This window comes from Clarias gariepinus, chromosome 19 (assembly GCF_024256425.1).
Source record: "Clarias gariepinus isolate MV-2021 ecotype Netherlands chromosome 19, CGAR_prim_01v2, whole genome shotgun sequence".
Classification (NCBI taxonomy): domain Eukaryota; kingdom Metazoa; phylum Chordata; class Actinopteri; order Siluriformes; family Clariidae; genus Clarias; species Clarias gariepinus.
The window spans coordinates 3,733,954-3,740,389 of record NC_071118.1 but is presented as its reverse complement, the minus strand read 5'-3'; positions in this window follow the sequence as shown (position 1 = coordinate 3,740,389).

Sequence of the window (6,436 nt, the reverse complement as noted above, 5' to 3'; positions counted from 1 at the left end):
CTGACAATCCTCTCCAGGCTGCGGTCATCCCTGCTGCTTGTGCACCTTTTCTTCCACACTTTTCCCTTCCACATAACTTTCTATTAATGTGCTTCGATACAGCAGTTTGGAAACATCCAACTTATTTTGCAATTACCTTTTGAGGATTTCCCTCCTTATGGAGGATGTCAATAATGGTTTTCTGCACAACTGTCAGGTCAGCAGCATTTGATCAGTGAATGATTTGATCAGTGAATAGGTAACGTAGACACAGGAGCCATTAACCAAATTACACCCATTGTATCCAGCGGTTGCTGGATGAACAGCGGTGCACCTACAGTACATCCAAACCACACAACCCATGGAGTTCCAGCTAGTCAGTGTTTTCCTCCTCCAACCTAATGCCAGCTGTAAGTTTCTGGCTTCCTGACAGACTGGCACACAGTTGTCGAGTGAGTCAACCCTGTCAGCTATGAATTACAGTAGCCCAGTTAGAGTCACAGACATGCCATGTTAACCTGCAAAAAAAGTGTATAGAACGTGTTCCTGCCAACACAGCCTATGTTGATGTTTTTTTCTGACTACTCAGACTCTTGGAGAGTATTTTCTCCAAGTACTCGTTGTGAATGCTTAATTTGCTTTTCATCCACTGTGACCAGGCACATTCCTCACTGTGCTCATTCTTTTGAGCTAGACACACTCTTGTCAGGCGTATGTTCTTTTCCATTCACATGGCTTGCTCCCTTTACAGAGCAATACCTGACCACACCATCACAACAACAGTTCTTCTGCTTACTCGGGTTTTCTCCCACAGTTTAAAGACATGCAGTGCAAACTGATTAGCATTTCCAAATTGCGCCTAGTGTATGATCGCATGTGTGAGTGTGTGATTGTGCCCTGAAGTGGGTTAGCATCCAATCCTGCCTGTACCTACCTACCTTGTGCCATGTGTTCTAGGGGAGGCTCCAGGCCATTTGCAAAGTCACACAGGATAAACTGTATGGAAAATGGAGGGATTATATTATTATTATTATTATTATTATTATTATTATTACTTCCATTTGACTCCAGTTACAGTGCTTACAAACTATTTAGATTTATTTAACACTATATTTGATAAAAAGACGCCAATTCTAGATCTATTGGTTTAGTTTGATGTTCATTACAGCATTCACTGTTGGAAGCAAAATGCTGAATCATTTTTGGAGTAACTTTTTATTATTTATTTTTTATATTTGTAGTGTGTGGTGAATAAATTCAAAATTAACCAGCCAGTTTCCAAAAACTGTACAAAGCGTAATTTCCTTAAGGCAAACGCTTTTCATATTAATTTCATAGTCTAATTAAGTGCAGTTTAAAAAAATATTCAGAGTTTAGAGTCATGCTTTACAATAGTGTTTCTCCACTGATCCTGTGGGACGCCCTGTTTTGCACATTTTAATGCCCCCTACTCCATTGAGCCACCTTCAATTCAGAAAACCAAAGAATCCATGCTTCATACTTTTTTTGTACAACACGCCATTATTGCGAGTCATGCTGCGTACATTACTTACATTTGCATTTGTAACACTTCATATAAGGAATCCTGAAATCACTTGAAATGGAACTCAATCATAAGTAGGTGACAACCTGTATTCCCCATAATGACAGTTTTACAGGACAACCATTTTCTGTCATTATGCTTCTGGTCTGATTCATTAAAACTGATAAGTTTTTTTTTTTTTTTCCCTGATTTTCTCCCTAATTTAGTGGCCAATCCCTTCCCGTCACTAGGGGGCTCCCACATTAAGACTACTACTACCATTCAGCCGGGAGGGCCGAAGACTATCACGTATTTCCTCCGAACTGCGTGACGCCAGCCGACTGATCTTTTTTGAACTGCTCGCTCACGCACCGTTGGGGGCGGAGTAACACACTCAGAGGAAAGCGCTAGCCGCACAAAGTACCTCTCACCCGCCCCCTCTGAGAGAGCCTGGCCAATCAGCTCTCTCTAGGCCTCCGGCTGTGAGAGGTAACAGCATTACCCGGGGATCGAACCAGCGATCTCCGGATGATAGGGCGAGCACTTTTACCACTGCGCCACCCGGTAAAAGTGCTCGCCACTCATATATTGTATGCGCATTCATACAATATACCCGAGAGTTTTTTAAGAGTTTTCCTCCTCTTTCCTATACCAACTGTATATTCCTGTGTCACTGACAGGCTGGTACTGAGTCTGTCCTTTCAGCTATGGTCTACAGACATACAATATTAACCTACCAAAGAAGTAGATACTGTAAGAACCAGTTCCTGCCAACACAGTCTATGCCATTTTATCTACTCCATATTTTATGCCTGCTTTTAGCAGCTAAACATCTGATGGAAACAAGGACAAAGTGATTTTTCAAATTACAGTACTGTTTAAAAGTCTTAGGCACTGTATTATATGCTGTACCAATTTTGTTATATATGTTTATCATGTCTGCATAATTATGTACAAAATCATTCAGTATTTCCATATACAACTTAAAAAATTAATAAATAAATAGCATTACAGAAGAATATATGCATGGCTGTAAAGGATAAAATATAGTACAAGACAGACCGGTTTTCGGATGAAAACAAAAAACCTAATGTACGCTCCTGGGATTTGCATAAAAATTTAAAGGAGCGAGTGTGACAAAGTTACCAGAAGAACTCATATTCTCCAGCAAGCTCAGTCCATGATCCGAATTAGTGGTCGAGATAGAAGAGCGGGGGTTAATATGCAGCCATCCAAACTAACAACAATCCGAGACATGAAGCAGGAGTGTGATAACGGTGAACTAGACTGTGGAACAAAGTCGTAGGTGATCATGGCTTGACAGTTGGGCATGACCTGGCGTTCCATGTGTTGTGTACTTTGCATTAAATCCTGCATAGCTTATATAGTTCATTGAGGATCACGTAATAGTTTAATTTTAGATACAGTGGAACCTTGGAGTACGAGCATAATTCGTTTCGGAAACGGGCTAGTATTCCAAAACACTCGTAAACCAAATTTAATTTTCCCATAAGAAATAATGGAAACTTAAATTATTCATTCCACAGCCCTGAAAAATGAATACATAAAAATAATGAATATAAAATATAAAGTAAAAATAAAACAAATTAAAGTGCACTTCATCTTTAAAAAAACCTTTAAAAATAAATGCAGACAGATAAGTGTTTCTTTTTGTGCGAGCAGGCGCTGTTTGTGTGTTTGTGTGTGTGTAATGATGAGATGGACAAACTGGTCAATGCATGCCAGTTCTTTTATTTGCTGCATTGTCGGGCTATAGTACAAACTTTGGGGTGGATTCTGCACTTAAATCCAACTAAAAAAAACAAAACTTAACTCAGGCTCTATATCCTAGCTTACATCTCGCATTCGCGTTCAAACACACCAGACTGCATTACCCACAATGCATCTCACGCACTGGACTACACTTCCGTTAACAGCTGTCATAAATGAACCTCTCTCTCCCTCAACACTGTTTTGTCGGAAAAATTTACAAGGAACATCGCTAATGACACTCGTTTGAGCTCATACTAACAGAATCACTGCTGTACAGTAAAACAAACAAACAAATGAACCCGCACTTTACCTTTGAAAATAATAGCGACAGAGCAGAGTTTCTGTATAGACCAAAGAGTGTTTGTGTGTGTGTAAAGCAGAGAGGGGGTGCTTCACACAGACACACTAAAGACCAGAGAGTGTGTGTGAACCGGCACAGTGTCAAATTACGCTGTACACACGTGTGTTATAAAAAATAGTACATGTGCGCTGTACACGCGCGTACAAACACAATATAAAATATGTTTTACACAAACACAGTTATAGGAAACAGAACACGCGTCCACGTATGTTGATTATTCCAGTAAGAGATGAGCACGAAGACCCAGCAGGGGAGACGATTACCCACAATTTCGCAGCGCAAGAGAGAGAAAAACCGTTGGCTCAGTTGTGATCACGTAACGCTCAGTGTCAAAACAAGTAGCGCATGCATGTTACATGATACTCGGTGCTCGTAAACCAAGACAATGCTCATTTTTCAAGCCAGAATATATTAAAAATCTAACTACGTTACTCATAATCCGAGGTTCCACTGTATACAGGATATTGCTGCACAAATGTCCTAGGCATCATTGGGTTTCCTCAAGGTACATTGGTTTCCTTACACAGTCCAAAAATATGCAGATTAGGCTAACTGCAATTCAAAATTGCCTATGGTTGTAGATGAGTGTGTGAAAGTATGTGTGTGTGTGCCATGCAATGGATTAAAACCTTCACACAACGTGTATGTGTGTGGACCCCGCCTTTTTAAGGCACCTTTTTAAGGTTCTCCCACTTAAAAAGATGAGAGAGGCCTCTCTCAGAAAATTACATTGTAGGATTTTTAATAAATTTATTTGGTAAATTCCTCAGTAAAATAAGTATTTGGTCACCTACAAACAGACGATTTCTGGCTCTCACAGACCTGTAACTTCTTTAAAAGGCCTCTCTGTCCTCCACTCGGTACCTGTATTAATGGCATCTATTATCAGTATAAAAGACACCTGTCAACAACCTCAAACAGTCACATTCCAAACTCCACTATAGCCAAGACCAAAGAGCTGTCAAATGACACCAGAAACAAAATTTTAGACCTGCACCAGGCTGGGAAGACTAAATCTGAAATAGGTAAGCAGCTTGGTGTGAAGAAATCAACTGTGGAACCAATTATTAGAAAATAGAAGATGTACAAGACCACTGATAATTTCCCTCGATCTGGGGCTCCATGCAAGATCTCAAAATGATCACAAAAACTGTGATGAGCAAAAATCTCAGAACCACACGGGGGGACCAGCAGAGAGCTGGGAACAAAGTGACAAAGAGCACCATCAGTAACACACTGCGCCGCCAGGGACTCAAATCCTGCAGTGCCAGACGTGTCCCCCTGCTTAAGCCAGTACAAGTCCAGGCTCGTCTGAAGTTTGCTAGAAAGCATTTAAATGATCCAGAAGAGGATTGGGAGAATTTCATATGATCAGATGAAACCAAAATAGAACTTTGTGTTTGGAGGTGAAAGAATGCTGAGTTGCATCCAAAGAACACCATACCTACTGTGAAGCATGGGGGTGGAAACGTCATGCTTTGGGGCTGTTTTTCTGCAAAGAGACCAGGATGGCTGATCCGTGTAAAGGAACGAATGAATGGGGACATGTATCATGAGATTTTGAGTGAAAACCTCCTTCCATCATCACAATGATCCTAAACACACCGCCCGGGCAACAAAGGAGTGACATGGTGGGAAGCATTTCAAGGTCCTGGAGTGGCCTAGCCAGTCTCCAGATCTCAACCCCATAGATAATCTTTGGAAGGAGTTCAAAGTCCGTGTTGCCCAGCGACAGCCCCAAAACATCACTGCTCTAGAGGAGATCTGCATGGAGGAATGAGCCAAAATACCAGCGACAGTGTGTGAAAACCTTATGAAGACTTACAGAAAACGTTTGACCTCTGTCATTGCCAACAAAGGATTTATAACAAAGTATACTTTGTATACTTCCACCATAATTTGCAAATAAATTCTTTAAAAATCCTACAATGTGATTTTCTGGATTTTTTTTATTTTTATTTTGTCTCTCATAGTTGAGGTATATCTATGATGGAAATTACAGGCCACCCATATCTTTTTAAGTGGGATAACTTGCACAATTGGTGGCTGACTAATTACTTTTTTCCCAACTGTACATGCTGCACAAATGTCTTAGGCATCTTAATGTTTTTTTTTTTTTTATACAAACGCTTGTTTTACAGGATAATTGTATGACATTACATTGCTATAATAAAACATTACTTCTTCATAAAAAAAAATTGCATTACACAGAAATGTTTTCACATCAGTAAAGGACGTATAATATTAAAGGTTTAAAAATAAGTGGATCATAGATCATGCTTTAGACCAGTGGTTCTCCACCCTGATCCTGGTGGACTTTTTAATAAAGCACATTTTAATGTCCCCCTGCTCCATCACACCCAACTTCAAATCAGAAAATGCTGTTGGTGCTGGGAGATAAGAAAGGACTAAGAGTAGGAGGTCAACCAGGGCCGGGATTGAAAAAATATTGTTTTCTTTAGAAGACTTTGCAAAGAATACATATTTACTGTTAATATATGTATAACCAGTGTTAACCATCTAAATAAAATGATGGACAAGGTAATACTTAATCTCACTGGGAACGTAAACAGTTTCTTTTTTTAAACTTAGTTTTATACACTAAATATTTTTCTAATAATAGCATATATGTATCTTTTGGTTTCAAACAAGCCATTACTGCCAGTCATGCTGCTTACATTACTTACATCATTTTACATCATTACTTACATCTACTTTACATCATAAGTAACACTTCATTCATATAGCATAAAAATACATATACTGTATACTTTCAATATTTATGTACTGTAATAAGATAA